The sequence below is a fragment of the Leptonotus elevatus genome, chromosome 11 (genome assembly GCF_054856555.1).
Source record: "Leptonotus elevatus isolate MCC_2025b chromosome 11, RoL_Lele_1.0, whole genome shotgun sequence".
NCBI lineage: Eukaryota > Metazoa > Chordata > Actinopteri > Syngnathiformes > Syngnathidae > Leptonotus > Leptonotus elevatus.
The window spans coordinates 3,597,108-3,614,557 of NC_141249.1; the positions used below are offsets into that span (position 1 = coordinate 3,597,108).

The 17,450-nt window shown below is 40.3% G+C and overlaps 1 protein-coding gene and 33 non-coding genes across 34 annotated transcripts in view; 1 reads left to right on the plus strand and 33 right to left on the minus strand.

The window, feature by feature from the left end:
- LOC147165207 (ephrin type-B receptor 1-like) overlaps positions 1-17,450 on the plus strand; it is a 298,813-nt gene that overhangs the window by 85,930 nt on the left and 195,433 nt on the right. The gene's annotated exons all lie outside the window — the stretch shown is intronic.
- On the minus strand, positions 654-726 carry trnat-agu (transfer RNA threonine (anticodon AGU)). The gene has a single exon. It is a non-coding gene; the product is annotated as a tRNA-Thr (tRNA).
- Positions 916-988, minus strand: trnat-ugu (transfer RNA threonine (anticodon UGU)). Its single transcript has one exon. It is a non-coding gene; the product is annotated as a tRNA-Thr (tRNA).
- Positions 1,176-1,248, minus strand: trnat-cgu (transfer RNA threonine (anticodon CGU)). Its single transcript has one exon. It is a non-coding gene; the product is annotated as a tRNA-Thr (tRNA).
- trnat-agu (transfer RNA threonine (anticodon AGU)) lies at positions 1,700-1,772 on the minus strand. Its single transcript has one exon. It is a non-coding gene; the product is annotated as a tRNA-Thr (tRNA).
- trnat-ugu (transfer RNA threonine (anticodon UGU)) lies at positions 2,484-2,556 on the minus strand. The gene has a single exon. It is a non-coding gene; the product is annotated as a tRNA-Thr (tRNA).
- On the minus strand, positions 3,006-3,078 carry trnat-ugu (transfer RNA threonine (anticodon UGU)). The gene has a single exon. It is a non-coding gene; the product is annotated as a tRNA-Thr (tRNA).
- On the minus strand, positions 3,526-3,598 carry trnat-cgu (transfer RNA threonine (anticodon CGU)). Its single transcript has one exon. It is a non-coding gene; the product is annotated as a tRNA-Thr (tRNA).
- trnat-agu (transfer RNA threonine (anticodon AGU)) lies at positions 4,312-4,384 on the minus strand. The gene has a single exon. It is a non-coding gene; the product is annotated as a tRNA-Thr (tRNA).
- On the minus strand, positions 4,575-4,647 carry trnat-cgu (transfer RNA threonine (anticodon CGU)). Its single transcript has one exon. It is a non-coding gene; the product is annotated as a tRNA-Thr (tRNA).
- Positions 5,623-5,695, minus strand: trnat-agu (transfer RNA threonine (anticodon AGU)). Its single transcript has one exon. It is a non-coding gene; the product is annotated as a tRNA-Thr (tRNA).
- Positions 6,407-6,479, minus strand: trnat-ugu (transfer RNA threonine (anticodon UGU)). Its single transcript has one exon. It is a non-coding gene; the product is annotated as a tRNA-Thr (tRNA).
- trnat-cgu (transfer RNA threonine (anticodon CGU)) lies at positions 6,927-6,999 on the minus strand. Its single transcript has one exon. It is a non-coding gene; the product is annotated as a tRNA-Thr (tRNA).
- On the minus strand, positions 7,973-8,045 carry trnat-agu (transfer RNA threonine (anticodon AGU)). The gene has a single exon. It is a non-coding gene; the product is annotated as a tRNA-Thr (tRNA).
- On the minus strand, positions 8,235-8,307 carry trnat-ugu (transfer RNA threonine (anticodon UGU)). The gene has a single exon. It is a non-coding gene; the product is annotated as a tRNA-Thr (tRNA).
- On the minus strand, positions 8,495-8,567 carry trnat-cgu (transfer RNA threonine (anticodon CGU)). Its single transcript has one exon. It is a non-coding gene; the product is annotated as a tRNA-Thr (tRNA).
- On the minus strand, positions 9,019-9,091 carry trnat-agu (transfer RNA threonine (anticodon AGU)). Its single transcript has one exon. It is a non-coding gene; the product is annotated as a tRNA-Thr (tRNA).
- Positions 9,803-9,875, minus strand: trnat-ugu (transfer RNA threonine (anticodon UGU)). Its single transcript has one exon. It is a non-coding gene; the product is annotated as a tRNA-Thr (tRNA).
- trnat-ugu (transfer RNA threonine (anticodon UGU)) lies at positions 10,325-10,397 on the minus strand. The gene has a single exon. It is a non-coding gene; the product is annotated as a tRNA-Thr (tRNA).
- Positions 10,845-10,917, minus strand: trnat-cgu (transfer RNA threonine (anticodon CGU)). Its single transcript has one exon. It is a non-coding gene; the product is annotated as a tRNA-Thr (tRNA).
- Positions 11,631-11,703, minus strand: trnat-agu (transfer RNA threonine (anticodon AGU)). Its single transcript has one exon. It is a non-coding gene; the product is annotated as a tRNA-Thr (tRNA).
- Positions 11,894-11,966, minus strand: trnat-cgu (transfer RNA threonine (anticodon CGU)). Its single transcript has one exon. It is a non-coding gene; the product is annotated as a tRNA-Thr (tRNA).
- Positions 12,942-13,014, minus strand: trnat-agu (transfer RNA threonine (anticodon AGU)). Its single transcript has one exon. It is a non-coding gene; the product is annotated as a tRNA-Thr (tRNA).
- Positions 13,204-13,276, minus strand: trnat-ugu (transfer RNA threonine (anticodon UGU)). The gene has a single exon. It is a non-coding gene; the product is annotated as a tRNA-Thr (tRNA).
- On the minus strand, positions 13,464-13,536 carry trnap-cgg (transfer RNA proline (anticodon CGG)). Its single transcript has one exon. It is a non-coding gene; the product is annotated as a tRNA-Pro (tRNA).
- Positions 13,988-14,060, minus strand: trnat-ugu (transfer RNA threonine (anticodon UGU)). Its single transcript has one exon. It is a non-coding gene; the product is annotated as a tRNA-Thr (tRNA).
- trnat-agu (transfer RNA threonine (anticodon AGU)) lies at positions 14,773-14,845 on the minus strand. Its single transcript has one exon. It is a non-coding gene; the product is annotated as a tRNA-Thr (tRNA).
- trnat-ugu (transfer RNA threonine (anticodon UGU)) lies at positions 15,035-15,107 on the minus strand. Its single transcript has one exon. It is a non-coding gene; the product is annotated as a tRNA-Thr (tRNA).
- On the minus strand, positions 15,295-15,367 carry trnat-cgu (transfer RNA threonine (anticodon CGU)). The gene has a single exon. It is a non-coding gene; the product is annotated as a tRNA-Thr (tRNA).
- Positions 16,079-16,151, minus strand: trnat-cgu (transfer RNA threonine (anticodon CGU)). Its single transcript has one exon. It is a non-coding gene; the product is annotated as a tRNA-Thr (tRNA).
- On the minus strand, positions 16,341-16,413 carry trnat-agu (transfer RNA threonine (anticodon AGU)). The gene has a single exon. It is a non-coding gene; the product is annotated as a tRNA-Thr (tRNA).
- On the minus strand, positions 16,603-16,675 carry trnat-agu (transfer RNA threonine (anticodon AGU)). The gene has a single exon. It is a non-coding gene; the product is annotated as a tRNA-Thr (tRNA).
- On the minus strand, positions 16,866-16,938 carry trnat-ugu (transfer RNA threonine (anticodon UGU)). Its single transcript has one exon. It is a non-coding gene; the product is annotated as a tRNA-Thr (tRNA).
- On the minus strand, positions 17,126-17,198 carry trnat-agu (transfer RNA threonine (anticodon AGU)). The gene has a single exon. It is a non-coding gene; the product is annotated as a tRNA-Thr (tRNA).

Genomic DNA, 17,450 nt, shown 5'->3' on the forward strand with positions numbered 1-17,450 from the left:
TGAATTCCATTGACAGTAAAATTCAAAGGAGTGAGGAGGAATATTGGCTCCAAGAGACCCTAAATACAGACATGACAATGCAATACTTCAAAATATGCAAAGATTATTTGGTGAGTCAATGATTCCCTAACAGGCCCCAGTGAGAATTGAACTCACGACCCCTGGTTTACTAGACCAGCTCTAACCACTGAGCTACAAAGCCTTACGGTATTGGCAACATTACTTTAAAACAGCAAATTAACTTGGTTCTGGCTGAATGGGGAATTCCATTGACAGTAAAATTCAAAGGGGTGAGGAGGAATATTGGCTCCCAGCGACCCTAAATACAGACATGACAATGCAGTACTACAAAATATGCAAAGATTATTTGAAGAGTCAATGATTCCCTAACAGGCCCCAGTTAGAATTGAACTCACGACCCCTGGTTTACTAGACCAGTTATCTAACCATTGAGCTACAAAGCCTTATGGTATCGGCAACATTACTTTAAAACAGCAAATTAACTTGGTTCTTGCTGAATGGTGAATTCCATTGATTGTAAAATTCAGAGCAGTGAGGAGGAATATTGGCTCCCAGAGACCCTAAATACAGACATGACAATGACGTACTACAAAATATGCAAAGATTATTTGGTGAGTCAATGATACCCTAACAGGCCCCAGTGAGAATTTAACTCACGACCCCTGGTTTACTAGACCAGTGCTCTAACCACTGAGCTACAAAGCCTTATGTTATCGGCAACATTACTTTAAAACAGCAAATTAACTTGGTTCTGGCTGAATGGTGAATTGCATTGATTGTAAAATTCAGAGGAGTGAGGAGGAATATTGGCTCCCAGAGACCCTAAATACAGACATGACAATGACGTACTACAAAATATGCAAAGATTATTTGGTGAGTCAAAAATTCCCTAAAAAGCCCCAGTGAGAATTGAACTCACGACCCCTGGTTTACAAGACCAGTGCTCTAACCACTGAGCTACGAGGCCTTAAGTTTATAGCAACATGACTTACAAAAAGCAAATGAATCTGCTTCTGGCTAAACTAAGGTTCTTTGACAGTAACTATCAGAGTAGTGAGGAGGAATATTAACTCCCAGAGACCCTAAATACAGACATGACAATGCAGTACTACAAAATATGCAAAGAATATTTGGTGAGTCAATGATTCCCTAACAGGCCCCAGTGAGTATTGAACTCACGACCCCTGGTTTACGAGACTAGTGCTCTAACCACTGAGCTATAAGGCCTTATGGTATTGGCACCATGACTTTAAAACAGCAAATTAACTTGGTTCTGGCTGAATGGTGAATTCCATTGATTGTAAAATTCAGAGTAGTGAGGAGGAATATTGGCTCCCAGAGACCCTAAATACAGACATGACAATGCAGTACTACAAAATATGCAAAGATTATTTGGTGAGTCAAAAATTCCATGAAATGCCCCAGTGAGAATTGAACTCACGACCCCTGGTTTACTAGACTAGTGCTCTAATCACTGAGCTCCATGGCCTTATGGTATTGGCACCATGACTTTAAAACAGAAAATTAAACTGGTTCTGGCTGAATGGTGAATTCCATTGACAGTAAAATTCAGAGTAGTGAGGAGGAATATTGGCTCCCAGAGACCCTAAATACAGACATGACAATGCAGTACTACAAAATATGCAAAGATTATTTGGTGAGTCAATGATTCCCTAACAGGCCCCAGTGAGAATTGAACTCACGACCCCTGGTTTACTAGACCAGTGCTCTAACCACTGAGCTACAAAGCCTTATGGTATTGGCAACATTACTTTAAAACAGCAAATTAACTTGGTTCTGGCTGAATGGTGACTTCCATTGATTGTAAAATTCAGAGGAGTGAGGAGGAATATTGGCTCCCAGAGACCCTAAATACAGACATGACAATGACGTACTACAAAATATGCAAAGATTATTTGGTGAGTCAAAAATTCCCTGAAAGGCCCCAGTGAGATTTGAACTCACGACCCCTGGTTTACAAGAACAGTGCTCTAAACACTGAGATACGAGGCCTAAAGTTTATAGCAACATGACTTACAAAAAGCAAATGAATCTGGTTCTGGCTAAACTACGGTTCTTTGACAGTAACGATCAGAGTAGTGAGGAGGAATATTATCTCCCAGAGACCCTAAATACAGACATGACAATGCAGTACTACAAAATATGCAAAGAATATTTGGTGAGTCAATGATTCCCTAACAGGCCCAAGTGAGTATTGAACTCACTACCCCTGGTTTACTAGACTAGCGCTCTAACCACTGAGCTCCAAGGCTTTATGGTATTGGCACCATGACTTTAAAACAGAAAATTAACCTGGTTCTGGCTGAATGGTGAATTCCATTGACAGTAAAATTCAGAGTAGTGAGGAGGAATATTGGCTCCCAGAGACCCTAAATACAGACATGACAATGACGTACTACAAAATATGCAAAGATTATTTGGTGAGTCAAAAATTCCCTAAAAGGCCCCAGTGAGATTTGAACTCACGACCCCTGGTTTACAAGAACAGTGCTCTAACCACTGAGATACGAGGCCTAAAGTTTATAGCAACATGACTTACAAAAAGCAAATGAATCTGGTTCTGGCTAAACTACGGTTCTTTGACAGTAACGATCAGAGTAGTGAGGAGGAATATTAACTCCCAGAGACCCTAAATACAGACATGACAATGCAGTACTACAAAATATGCAAAGAATATTTGGTGAGTCAATGATTCCCTAACAGGCCCAAGTGAGTATTGAACTCACTACCCCTGGTTTACTAGACTAGCGCTCTAACCACTGAGCTCCAAGGCTTTATGGTATTGGCACCATGACTTTAAAACAGAAAATTAACCTGGTTCTGGCTGAATGGTGAATTCCATTGACAGTAAAATTCAGAGTAGTGAGGAGGAATATTGGCTCCCAGAGACCCTAAATACAGACATGACAATGACGTACTACAAAATATGCAAAGATTATTTGGTGAGTCAAAAATTCCCTAAAAGGCCCCAGTGAGATTTGAACTCACGACCCCTGGTTTACAAGAACAGTGCTCTAACCACTGAGATACGAGGCCTAAAGTTTATAGCAACATGACTTACAAAAAGCAAATGAATCTGGTTCTGGCTAAACTACGGTTCTTTGACAGTAACGATCAGAGTAGTGAGGAGGAATATTAACTCCCAGAGACCCTAAATACAGACATGACAATGCAGTACTACAAAATATGCAAAGATTATTTGGTGAGTCAATGATTCCCTCACAGGCCCCAGTGAGAATTTAACTCACGACCCCTGGTTTACAAGACCAGTGCGCTAACAACTGAGCTACGAGGCCTTAAGTTTATAGTAACATGACTTACAAAAAGCAAATGAATCTGGTTCTGGCTAAACTAAGGTTCTTTGACAGTAACTATCAGAGTAGTAAGGGCGAATATTAACTCCCAGAGACCCTAAATACAGACATGACAATGCAGTACTACAAAATATGCAAAGTTTATTTGGTGAGTCAATGATTTCCTAAAAGGCCACAGTGAGAATTGAACTCACGACCCCTGGTTTACGAGACCAGTACTCTAACCACTGAGCTATGAAGCCTTTCGGTTGAGGTAATATGACTTTAAAAAAGCAAATTAACCTGATTCTTGCTGAATAGCAGATTTAATTCACAGTAACTATCAGGGTCGTGGAGAAAAATATCACCCCCGTGAAACCCTAAATGCAGGCATGACTATGCAGAGGAATGAATTATCTGCACTATATTGGTTTAGGTAAGTAATCACTGAAAGGCCCAGGTGAGAATTGAACTCACAACCCCTGGTTTACTAGACCTGTGCGCTAACCACTGAGCTACAAAGCCTTATGGTATCGGCAACATTACTTTAAAACAGCAAATTAACTTGGTTCTGGCTGAATGGTGAATTCCATTGATTGTAAAATTCAGAGTAGTGAGGAGGAATATTGGCTCCCAGAGACCCTAAATACAGATATGACAATGCAGTACTACAAAATATGCAAAGATTATTTGGTGAGTCAATAATTCCCTAACAGGCCCCAGTGAGAATTGATCTCACTACCCCTGGTTTAATAGACAAGTGCTCTAACCACTGAGCTACAAGGACTTGTGGTATTGGTACCATGACTTTAAAACAGAAATTTAACCTGGTTCTGTCTGAATGTTGAATTCCATTGACAGTAAAATTCAGAGTAGTGAGGAGGAATATTGGCTCCCAGAGACCCTAAATACAGACATGACAATGACGTACTAAAAAATATGCAAAGATTATTTGGTGAGTCAATGATTCCCTAACAGGCCCCAGTGAGAATTGAACTCACGACCCCTGGTTTACTAGACCAGTGCTCTAACCACTGAGCTACAAAGCCTTATGGTATTGGAACCATGACTTTAAAACAGAAAATTAACCTGGTTCTGGCTGAATGGTGAATTCATGTTGACAGTAAAATTCAGAGTAGTGAGGAGGAATATTGGCTCACAGAGACCCTAAATACAGACATGACAATGACGTACTAAAAAATATGCAAAGATTATTTGGTGAGTCAATGATTTCCTAAAAGGCCCCAGTGAGAATTGAACTCACGACCCCTGGTTTACGAGACCAGTACTCTAACCACTGAGCTATGAAGCCTTTCGGTGTAGCTAAAATGACTTTAAAAAAGCAAATTAACCGGATTCTTGCTGAATAGCAGATTTAATTCACAGTAACTATCAGGGTCGTGAGGAAAAATATCACCCCCGTGAAACCCTAAATGCAGGCATGACAATGCAGAGCAATGAATTATCTACACTATATTGGTTTCGGTAAGTAATCAATGAAAGGCCCAGGTGAGAATTGAACTCACAACCCCTTGTTTACTAGACCAGTGCTCTAACCACTGAGCTACAAGGCCTTATAGTGTTTGCAACATTACTTTAAAACAGCAAATTAACTTGGTTATGGCTGAATGGTGAATTCCATTGACAGTAAAATTCAAAGGAGTGAGGAGGAATATTGGCTCCAAGAGACCCTAAATACAGACATGACAATGCAATACTTCAAAATATGCAAAGATTATTTGGTGAGTCAATGATTCCCTAACAGGCCCCAGTGAGAATTGAACTCACGACCCCTGGTTTACTAGAACAGTGCTCTAACCACTGAGCTACAAAGCCTTACGGTATTGGCAACATTACTTTAAAACAGCAAATTAACTTGGTTCTGGCTGAATGGTGAATTCCATTGACAGTAAAATTCAAAGGGGTGAGGAGGAATATTGGCTCCCAGCGACCCTAAATACAGACATGACAATGCAGTACTACAAAATATGCAAAGATTATTTGATGAGTCAATGATTCCCTAACAGGCCCCAGTTAGAATTGAACTCACTACCCCTGGTTTACTAGACCAGTTATCTAACCATTGAGCTACAAAGCCTTATGGTATCGGCAACATTACTTTAAAACAGCAAATTAACTTGGTTCTTGCTGAATGGTGAATTCCATTGATTGTAAAATTCAGAGCAGTGAGGAGGAATATTGGCTCCCAGAGACCCTAAATACAGACATGACAATGACGTACTACAAAATATGCAAAGATTATTTGGTGAGTCAATGATACCCTAACAGGCCCCAGTGAGAATTTAACTCACGACCCCTGGTTTACTAGACCAGTGCTCTAACCACTGAGCTACAAAGCCTTATGTTATCGGCAACATTACTTTAAAACAGCAAATTAACTTGGTTCTGGCTGAATGGTGAATTGCATTGATTGTAAAATTCAGAGGAGTGAGGAGGAATATTGGCTCCCAGAGACCCTAAATACAGACATGACAATGACGTACTACAAAATATGCAAAGATTATTTGGTGAGTCAAAAATTCCCTGAAAGGCCCCAGTGAGATTTGAACTCACGACCCCTGGTTTACAAGAACAGTGCTCTAAACACTGAGATACGAGGCCTAAAGTTTATAGCAACATGACTTACAAAAAGCAAATGAATCTGGTTCTGGCTAAACTACGGTTATTTGACAGTAACGATCAGAGTAGTGAGGAGGAATATTATCTCCCAGAGACCCTAAATACAGACATGACAATGCAGTACTACAAAATATGCAAAGAATATTTGGTGAGTCAATGATTCCCTAACAGGCCCAAGTGAGTATTGAACTCACTACCCCTGGTTTACTAGACTAGCGCTCTAACCACTGAGCTCCAAGGCTTTATGGTATTGGCACCATGACTTTAAAACAGAAAATTAACCTGGTTCTGGCTGAATGGTGAATTCCATTGACAGTAAAATTCAGAGTAGTGAGGAGGAATATTGGCTCCCAGAGACCCTAAATACAGACATGACAATGACGTACTACAAAATATGCAAAGATTATTTGGTGAGTCAAAAATTCCCTAAAAGGCCCCAGTGAGATTTGAACTCACGACCCCTGGTTTACAAGAACAGTGCTCTAACCACTGAGATACGAGGCCTAAAGTTTATAGCAACATGACTTACAAAAAGCAAATGAATCTGGTTCTGGCTAAACTACGGTTCTTTGACAGTAACGATCAGAGTAGTGAGGAGGAATATTAACTCCCAGAGACCCTAAATACAGACATGACAATGCAGTACTACAAAATATGCAAAGATTATTTGGTGAGTCAATGATTCCCTCACAGGCCCCAGTGAGAATTTAACTCACGACCCCTGGTTTACAAGACCAGTGCGCTAACAACTGAGCTACGAGGCCTTAAGTTTATAGTAACATGACTTACAAAAAGCAAATGAATCTGGTTCTGGCTAAACTAAGGTTCTTTGACAGTAACTATCAGAGTAGTAAGGGCGAATATTAACTCCCAGAGACCCTAAATACAGACATGACAATGCAGTACTACAAAATATGCAAAGTTTATTTGGTGAGTCAATGATTTCCTAAAAGGCCCCAGTGAGAATTGAACTCACGACCCCTGGTTTACGAGACCAGTACTCTAACCACTGAGCTATGAAGCCTTTCGGTTGAGGTAATATGACTTTAAAAAAGCAAATTAACCTGATTCTTGCTGAATAGCAGATTTAATTCACAGTAACTATCAGGGTCGTGAGGAAAAATATCACCCCCGTGAAACCCTAAATGCAGGCATGACAATGGAGAGCAATGAATTATCTACACTATATTGGTTTCGGTAAGTAATCAATGAAAGACCCAGGTGAGAATTGAACTCACAACCCCTTGTTTACTAGACCAGTGCTCTAACCACTGAGCTACAAGGCCTTATAGTGTTCGCAACATTACTTTAAAACAGCAAATTAACTTGGTTATGGCTGAATGGTGAATTCCATTGACAGTAAAATTCAAAGGAGTGAGGAGGAATATTGGCTCCAAGAGACCCTAAATACAGACATGACAATGCAATACTTCAAAATATGCAAAGATTATTTGGTGAGTCAATGATTCCCTAACAGGCCCCAGTGAGAATTGAACTCACGACCCCTGGTTTACTAGACCAGCTCTAACCACTGAGCTACAAAGCCTTACGGTATTGGCAACATTACTTTAAAACAGCAAATTAACTTGGTTCTGGCTGAATGGGGAATTCCATTGACAGTAAAATTCAAAGGGGTGAGGAGGAATATTGGCTCCCAGCGACCCTAAATACAGACATGACAATGCAGTACTACAAAATATGCAAAGATTATTTGAAGAGTCAATGATTCCCTAACAGGCCCCAGTTAGAATTGAACTCACGACCCCTGGTTTACTAGACCAGTTATCTAACCATTGAGCTACAAAGCCTTATGGTATCGGCAACATTACTTTAAAACAGCAAATTAACTTGGTTCTTGCTGAATGGTGAATTCCATTGATTGTAAAATTCAGAGCAGTGAGGAGGAATATTGGCTCCCAGAGACCCTAAATACAGACATGACAATGACGTACTACAAAATATGCAAAGATTATTTGGTGAGTCAATGATACCCTAACAGGCCCCAGTGAGAATTTAACTCACGACCCCTGGTTTACTAGACCAGTGCTCTAACCACTGAGCTACAAAGCCTTATGTTATCGGCAACATTACTTTAAAACAGCAAATTAACTTGGTTCTGGCTGAATGGTGAATTGCATTGATTGTAAAATTCAGAGGAGTGAGGAGGAATATTGGCTCCCAGAGACCCTAAATACAGACATGACAATGACGTACTACAAAATATGCAAAGATTATTTGGTGAGTCAAAAATTCCCTAAAAAGCCCCAGTGAGAATTGAACTCACGACCCCTGGTTTACAAGACCAGTGCTCTAACCACTGAGCTACGAGGCCTTAAGTTTATAGCAACATGACTTACAAAAAGCAAATGAATCTGCTTCTGGCTAAACTAAGGTTCTTTGACAGTAACTATCAGAGTAGTGAGGAGGAATATTAACTCCCAGAGACCCTAAATACAGACATGACAATGCAGTACTACAAAATATGCAAAGAATATTTGGTGAGTCAATGATTCCCTAACAGGCCCCAGTGAGTATTGAACTCACGACCCCTGGTTTACGAGACTAGTGCTCTAACCACTGAGCTATAAGGCCTTATGGTATTGGCACCATGACTTTAAAACAGCAAATTAACTTGGTTCTGGCTGAATGGTGAATTCCATTGATTGTAAAATTCAGAGTAGTGAGGAGGAATATTGGCTCCCAGAGACCCTAAATACAGACATGACAATGCAGTACTACAAAATATGCAAAGATTATTTGGTGAGTCAAAAATTCCATGAAATGCCCCAGTGAGAATTGAACTCACGACCCCTGGTTTACTAGACTAGTGCTCTAATCACTGAGCTCCATGGCCTTATGGTATTGGCACCATGACTTTAAAACAGAAAATTAAACTGGTTCTGGCTGAATGGTGAATTCCATTGACAGTAAAATTCAGAGTAGTGAGGAGGAATATTGGCTCCCAGAGACCCTAAATACAGACATGACAATGCAGTACTACAAAATATGCAAAGATTATTTGGTGAGTCAATGATTCCCTAACAGGCCCCAGTGAGAATTGAACTCACGACCCCTGGTTTACTAGACCAGTGCTCTAACCACTGAGCTACAAAGCCTTATGGTATTGGCAACATTACTTTAAAACAGCAAATTAACTTGGTTCTGGCTGAATGGTGACTTCCATTGATTGTAAAATTCAGAGGAGTGAGGAGGAATATTGGCTCCCAGAGACCCTAAATACAGACATGACAATGACGTACTACAAAATATGCAAAGATTATTTGGTGAGTCAAAAATTCCCTGAAAGGCCCCAGTGAGATTTGAACTCACGACCCCTGGTTTACAAGAACAGTGCTCTAAACACTGAGATACGAGGCCTAAAGTTTATAGCAACATGACTTACAAAAAGCAAATGAATCTGGTTCTGGCTAAACTACGGTTCTTTGACAGTAACGATCAGAGTAGTGAGGAGGAATATTATCTCCCAGAGACCCTAAATACAGACATGACAATGCAGTACTACAAAATATGCAAAGAATATTTGGTGAGTCAATGATTCCCTAACAGGCCCAAGTGAGTATTGAACTCACTACCCCTGGTTTACTAGACTAGCGCTCTAACCACTGAGCTCCAAGGCTTTATGGTATTGGCACCATGACTTTAAAACAGAAAATTAACCTGGTTCTGGCTGAATGGTGAATTCCATTGACAGTAAAATTCAGAGTAGTGAGGAGGAATATTGGCTCCCAGAGACCCTAAATACAGACATGACAATGACGTACTACAAAATATGCAAAGATTATTTGGTGAGTCAAAAATTCCCTAAAAGGCCCCAGTGAGATTTGAACTCACGACCCCTGGTTTACAAGAACAGTGCTCTAACCACTGAGATACGAGGCCTAAAGTTTATAGCAACATGACTTACAAAAAGCAAATGAATCTGGTTCTGGCTAAACTACGGTTCTTTGACAGTAACGATCAGAGTAGTGAGGAGGAATATTAACTCCCAGAGACCCTAAATACAGACATGACAATGCAGTACTACAAAATATGCAAAGAATATTTGGTGAGTCAATGATTCCCTAACAGGCCCAAGTGAGTATTGAACTCACTACCCCTGGTTTACTAGACTAGCGCTCTAACCACTGAGCTCCAAGGCTTTATGGTATTGGCACCATGACTTTAAAACAGAAAATTAACCTGGTTCTGGCTGAATGGTGAATTCCATTGACAGTAAAATTCAGAGTAGTGAGGAGGAATATTGGCTCCCAGAGACCCTAAATACAGACATGACAATGACGTACTACAAAATATGCAAAGATTATTTGGTGAGTCAAAAATTCCCTAAAAGGCCCCAGTGAGATTTGAACTCACGACCCCTGGTTTACAAGAACAGTGCTCTAACCACTGAGATACGAGGCCTAAAGTTTATAGCAACATGACTTACAAAAAGCAAATGAATCTGGTTCTGGCTAAACTACGGTTCTTTGACAGTAACGATCAGAGTAGTGAGGAGGAATATTAACTCCCAGAGACCCTAAATACAGACATGACAATGCAGTACTACAAAATATGCAAAGATTATTTGGTGAGTCAATGATTCCCTCACAGGCCCCAGTGAGAATTTAACTCACGACCCCTGGTTTACAAGACCAGTGCGCTAACAACTGAGCTACGAGGCCTTAAGTTTATAGTAACATGACTTACAAAAAGCAAATGAATCTGGTTCTGGCTAAACTAAGGTTCTTTGACAGTAACTATCAGAGTAGTAAGGGCGAATATTAACTCCCAGAGACCCTAAATACAGACATGACAATGCAGTACTACAAAATATGCAAAGTTTATTTGGTGAGTCAATGATTTCCTAAAAGGCCACAGTGAGAATTGAACTCACGACCCCTGGTTTACGAGACCAGTACTCTAACCACTGAGCTATGAAGCCTTTCGGTTGAGGTAATATGACTTTAAAAAAGCAAATTAACCTGATTCTTGCTGAATAGCAGATTTAATTCACAGTAACTATCAGGGTCGTGGAGAAAAATATCACCCCCGTGAAACCCTAAATGCAGGCATGACTATGCAGAGGAATGAATTATCTGCACTATATTGGTTTAGGTAAGTAATCACTGAAAGGCCCAGGTGAGAATTGAACTCACAACCCCTGGTTTACTAGACCTGTGCGCTAACCACTGAGCTACAAAGCCTTATGGTATCGGCAACATTACTTTAAAACAGCAAATTAACTTGGTTCTGGCTGAATGGTGAATTCCATTGATTGTAAAATTCAGAGTAGTGAGGAGGAATATTGGCTCCCAGAGACCCTAAATACAGATATGACAATGCAGTACTACAAAATATGCAAAGATTATTTGGTGAGTCAATAATTCCCTAACAGGCCCCAGTGAGAATTGATCTCACTACCCCTGGTTTAATAGACAAGTGCTCTAACCACTGAGCTACAAGGACTTGTGGTATTGGTACCATGACTTTAAAACAGAAATTTAACCTGGTTCTGTCTGAATGTTGAATTCCATTGACAGTAAAATTCAGAGTAGTGAGGAGGAATATTGGCTCCCAGAGACCCTAAATACAGACATGACAATGACGTACTAAAAAATATGCAAAGATTATTTGGTGAGTCAATGATTCCCTAACAGGCCCCAGTGAGAATTGAACTCACGACCCCTGGTTTACTAGACCAGTGCTCTAACCACTGAGCTACAAAGCCTTATGGTATTGGAACCATGACTTTAAAACAGAAAATTAACCTGGTTCTGGCTGAATGGTGAATTCATGTTGACAGTAAAATTCAGAGTAGTGAGGAGGAATATTGGCTCACAGAGACCCTAAATACAGACATGACAATGACGTACTAAAAAATATGCAAAGATTATTTGGTGAGTCAATGATTTCCTAAAAGGCCCCAGTGAGAATTGAACTCACGACCCCTGGTTTACGAGACCAGTACTCTAACCACTGAGCTATGAAGCCTTTCGGTGTAGCTAAAATGACTTTAAAAAAGCAAATTAACCGGATTCTTGCTGAATAGCAGATTTAATTCACAGTAACTATCAGGGTCGTGAGGAAAAATATCACCCCCGTGAAACCCTAAATGCAGGCATGACAATGCAGAGCAATGAATTATCTACACTATATTGGTTTCGGTAAGTAATCAATGAAAGGCCCAGGTGAGAATTGAACTCACAACCCCTTGTTTACTAGACCAGTGCTCTAACCACTGAGCTACAAGGCCTTATAGTGTTTGCAACATTACTTTAAAACAGCAAATTAACTTGGTTATGGCTGAATGGTGAATTCCATTGACAGTAAAATTCAAAGGAGTGAGGAGGAATATTGGCTCCAAGAGACCCTAAATACAGACATGACAATGCAATACTTCAAAATATGCAAAGATTATTTGGTGAGTCAATGATTCCCTAACAGGCCCCAGTGAGAATTGAACTCACGACCCCTGGTTTACTAGAACAGTGCTCTAACCACTGAGCTACAAAGCCTTACGGTATTGGCAACATTACTTTAAAACAGCAAATTAACTTGGTTCTGGCTGAATGGTGAATTCCATTGACAGTAAAATTCAAAGGGGTGAGGAGGAATATTGGCTCCCAGCGACCCTAAATACAGACATGACAATGCAGTACTACAAAATATGCAAAGATTATTTGATGAGTCAATGATTCCCTAACAGGCCCCAGTTAGAATTGAACTCACTACCCCTGGTTTACTAGACCAGTTATCTAACCATTGAGCTACAAAGCCTTATGGTATCGGCAACATTACTTTAAAACAGCAAATTAACTTGGTTCTTGCTGAATGGTGAATTCCATTGATTGTAAAATTCAGAGCAGTGAGGAGGAATATTGGCTCCCAGAGACCCTAAATACAGACATGACAATGACGTACTACAAAATATGCAAAGATTATTTGGTGAGTCAATGATACCCTAACAGGCCCCAGTGAGAATTTAACTCACGACCCCTGGTTTACTAGACCAGTGCTCTAACCACTGAGCTACAAAGCCTTATGTTATCGGCAACATTACTTTAAAACAGCAAATTAACTTGGTTCTGGCTGAATGGTGAATTGCATTGATTGTAAAATTCAGAGGAGTGAGGAGGAATATTGGCTCCCAGAGACCCTAAATACAGACATGACAATGACGTACTACAAAATATGCAAAGATTATTTGGTGAGTCAAAAATTCCCTAAAAAGCCCCAGTGAGAATTAAACTCACGACCCCTGGTTTACAAGACCAGTGCTCTAACCACTGAGCTACGAGGCCTTAAGTTTATAGCAACATGACTTACAAAAAGCAAATGAATCTGCTTCTGGCTAAACTAAGGTTCTTTGACAGTAACTATCAGAGTAGTGAGGAGGAATATTAACTCCCAGAGACCCTAAATACAGACATGACAATGCAGTACTACAAAATATGCAAAGAATATTTGGTGAGTCAATGATTCCCTAACAGGCCCCAGTGAGTATTGAACTCACGACCCCTGGTTTCCGAGACTAGTGCTCTAACCACTGAGCTATAAGGCCTTATGGTATTGGCACCATGACTTTAAAACAGCAAATTAACTTGGTTCTGGCTGAATGGTGAATTCCATTGATTGTAAAATTCAGAGTAGTGAGGAGGAATATTGAATCCCAGAGACCCTAAATACAGACATGACAATGCAGTACTACAAAATATGCAAAGATTATTTGGTGAGTCAAAAATTCCATGAAATGCCCCAGTGAGAATTGAACTCAAGACCCCTGGTTTACTAGACTAGTGCTCTAATCACTGAGCTCCATGGCCTTATGGTATTGGCACCATGACTTTAAAACAGAAAATTAAACTGGTTCTGGCTGAATGGTGAATTCCATTGACAGTAAAATTCAGAGTAGTGAGGAGGAATATTGGCTCCCAGAGACCCTAAATACAGACATGACAATGACGTACTACAAAATATGCAAAGATTATTTGGTGAGTCTATGATTCCCTCACAGGCCCCAGTGAGAATTGAACTCGCGACCCCTGGTTTACAAGACCAGTACTCTAACCACTGAGCTATGAAGCCTTTCGGTCGAGGTAACATGACTTTAAAAAAGCAAATTAACCGGATTCTTGCTGAATAGCAGATTTAATTCACAGTAACTATCAGGGTCGTGGGGAAAAATATCACCCCCGTGAAACCCTAAATGGAGGCATGACAATTCAGAGCAATGAATTATCTGCACTATATTGGTTTAGGTAAGTAATCACTGAAAGGCCCAGGTGAGAATTGAACTCACGACCCCTGGTTTCTAGACCAGTGCTCTAACCACTGAGCTACAAGGCCTTATAGTGTTGGCAACATTACTTTAAAACAGCAAATTAACTTGGTTCTGGCTGAATGGTGAATTCCATTGACAGTAAAATTCAAAGGAGTGAGGAGGAATATCGGCTCCCAGCGACCCTAAATACAGACATGACAATGCAGTACTACAAAATATGCAAAGATTATTTGGTGAGTCAATGATTCCCTAACAGGCCCCAGTTAGAATTCAACTCACGACCCCTGGTTTACTAGACCAGTGATCTAACCACTGAGCTACAAAGCCTTATGGTATCGGCAACATTACTTTAAAACAGCAAATTAACTTGGTTCTGGCTGAATGGTGAATTCCATTGATTGTAAAATTCAGAGCAGTGAGGAGGAATATTGGCTCCCAGAGACCCTAAATACAGACATGACAATGCAGTACTACAAAATATGCAAAGATTATTTGGTGAGTCAATGATACCCTAACAGGCCCCAGTGAGAATTTAACTCACGACCCCTGGTTTACTAGACCAGTGCTCTAACCACTGAGCTACAAAGCCTTATGTTATCGGCAACATTACTTTAAAACAGCAAATTAACTTGGTTCTGGCTGAATGGTGAATTCCATTTATTGTAAAATTCAGAGGAGTGAGGAGGAATATTGGCTCCCAGAGACCCTAAATACAGACATGACAATGACGTACTACAAAATGTGCAAAGATTATTTGGTGAGTCAAAAATTCCCTAAAAGGCCCCAGTGAGAATTGAACTCACGACCCCTGGTTTACAAGACCAGTGCTCTAACCACTGAGCTACGAGGCCTTAAGTTTATAGCAACATGACTTACAAAAAGCAAATGAATCTGGTTCTGGCTAAACTAAGGTTCTTTAACAGTAACTATCAGAGTAGTGAGGAGGAATATTAACTCCCAGAGACCCTAAATACAGACATGACAATGCAGTACTACAAAATATGCAAAGAATATTTGGTGAGTCAATGATTCCCTAACAGGCCCCAATGAGTATTGAACTCACGACCCCTGGTTTACGAGACTAGTGCTCTAACCACTGAGCTACAAGGCCTTATGGTATTAGCACCATGACTTTAAAACAGCAAATTAACTTGGTTCTGGCTGAATGGTGAATTCCATTGATTGTAAAATTTAGAGTAGTGTGGAGGAATATTGAATCCCAGAGACCCTAAATACAGACATGACAATGCAGTACTACAAAATATGCAAAGATTATTTGGTGAGTCAAAAATTCCCTGAAATGCCCCAGTGAGAATTGAACTCACGACCCCTGGTTTACTAGACTAGTGCTCTAATCACTGAGCTCCATGGCCTTATGGTATTGGCACCATGACTTTAAAACAGAAAATTAAACTGGTTCTGGCTGAATGGTGAATTCCATTGACAGTAAAATTCAGAGTAGTGAGGAGGAATATTGGCTCCCAGAGACCCTAAATACAGACATGACAATGACGTACTACAAAATATGCAAAGATTATTTGGTGAGTCTATGATTCCCTCACAGGCCCCAGTGAGAATTGGACTCACGACCCCTGGTTTACAAGACCAGTGCGCTAACAACTGAGCTACGAGGCCTTAAGTTTATAGTAACATGACTTACAAAAAGGAAATGAATCTGGTTCTGGCTAAACTAAGGTTCTTTGACAGTAACTATCAGAGTAGTAACGGCGAATATTAACTCCCAGAGACCCTAAATACAGACATGACAATGCAGTACTACAAAATATGCAAAGTTTATTTGGTGAGTCAATGATTTCCTAAAAGGCCCCAGTGAGAATTGAACTCACGACCCCTGGTTTACGAGACCAGTACTCTAACCACTGAGCTATGAAGCCTTTCGGTCGAGGTAACATGACTTTAAAAAAGCAAATTAACCGGATTCTTGCTGAATAGCAGATTTAATTCACAGTAACTATCAGGGTCGTGGGGAAAAAAATCACCCCCGTGAAACCCTAAATGGAGGCATGACAATGCAGAGCAATGAATTATCTGCACTATATTGGTTTAGGTAAGTAATCACTGAAAGGCCCAGGTGAGAATTGAACTCACGACCCCTGGTTTACTAGACCAGTGCTCTAACCACTGAGCTACAAGGCCTTATAGTGTTGGCAACATTACTTTAAAACAGCAAATTAACTTGGTTCTGGCTGAATGGTGAATTCCATTGATTGTAAAATTCAGAGCAGTGAGGAGGAATATTGGCTCCCAGAGACCCTAAATACAGACATGACAATGCAGTACTACAAAATATGCAAAGATTATTTGGTGAGTCAATGATACCCTAACAGGCCCCAGTGAGAATTTAACTCACGACCCCTGGTTTACTAGACCAGTGCTCTAACCACTGAGCTACAAAGCCTTATGTTATCGGCAACATTACTTTAAAACAGCAAATTAACTTGGTTCTGGCTGAATGGTGAATTCCATTTATTGTAAAATTCAGAGGAGTGAGGAGGAATATTGGCTCCCAGAGACCCTAAATACAGACATGACAATGACGTACTACAAAATATGCAAAGATTATTTGGTGAGTCAAAAATTTCCCTAAAAGGCCCCAGTGAGAATTGAACTCACGACCCCTGGTTTACAAGACCAGTGCTCTAACCACTGAGCTACGAGGCCTTAAGTTTATAGCAACATGACTTACAAAAAGCAAATGAATCTGGTTCTGGCTAAACTAAGGTTCTTTAACAGTAACTATCAGAGTAGTGAGGAGGAATATTAACTCCCAGCGACCCTAAATACAGACATGACAATGCAGTACTACAAAATATGCAAAGATTATTTGGTGAGTCAATGATTCCCTAACAGGCCCCAGTGAGAATTGAACTCACAACCCCTGGTTTACTAGACCAGTGCTCTAACCACTGAGCTACAAAGCCTTATGGTATTGGCAACATTACTTTAAAACAGCAAATTAACTTGGTTCTGGCTGAATGGTGACTTCCATTGATTGTAAAATTCAGAGGAGTGAGGAGGAATATTGGCTCCCAGAGACCCTAAATACAGACATGACAATGACGTACTACAAAATATGCAAAGATTATTTGGTGAGTCAAAAATTCCCTAAAAGGCCCCTGTGAGACTTGAACTCACGACCCCTGGTTTACAAGACCAGTGCGCTAACAACTGAG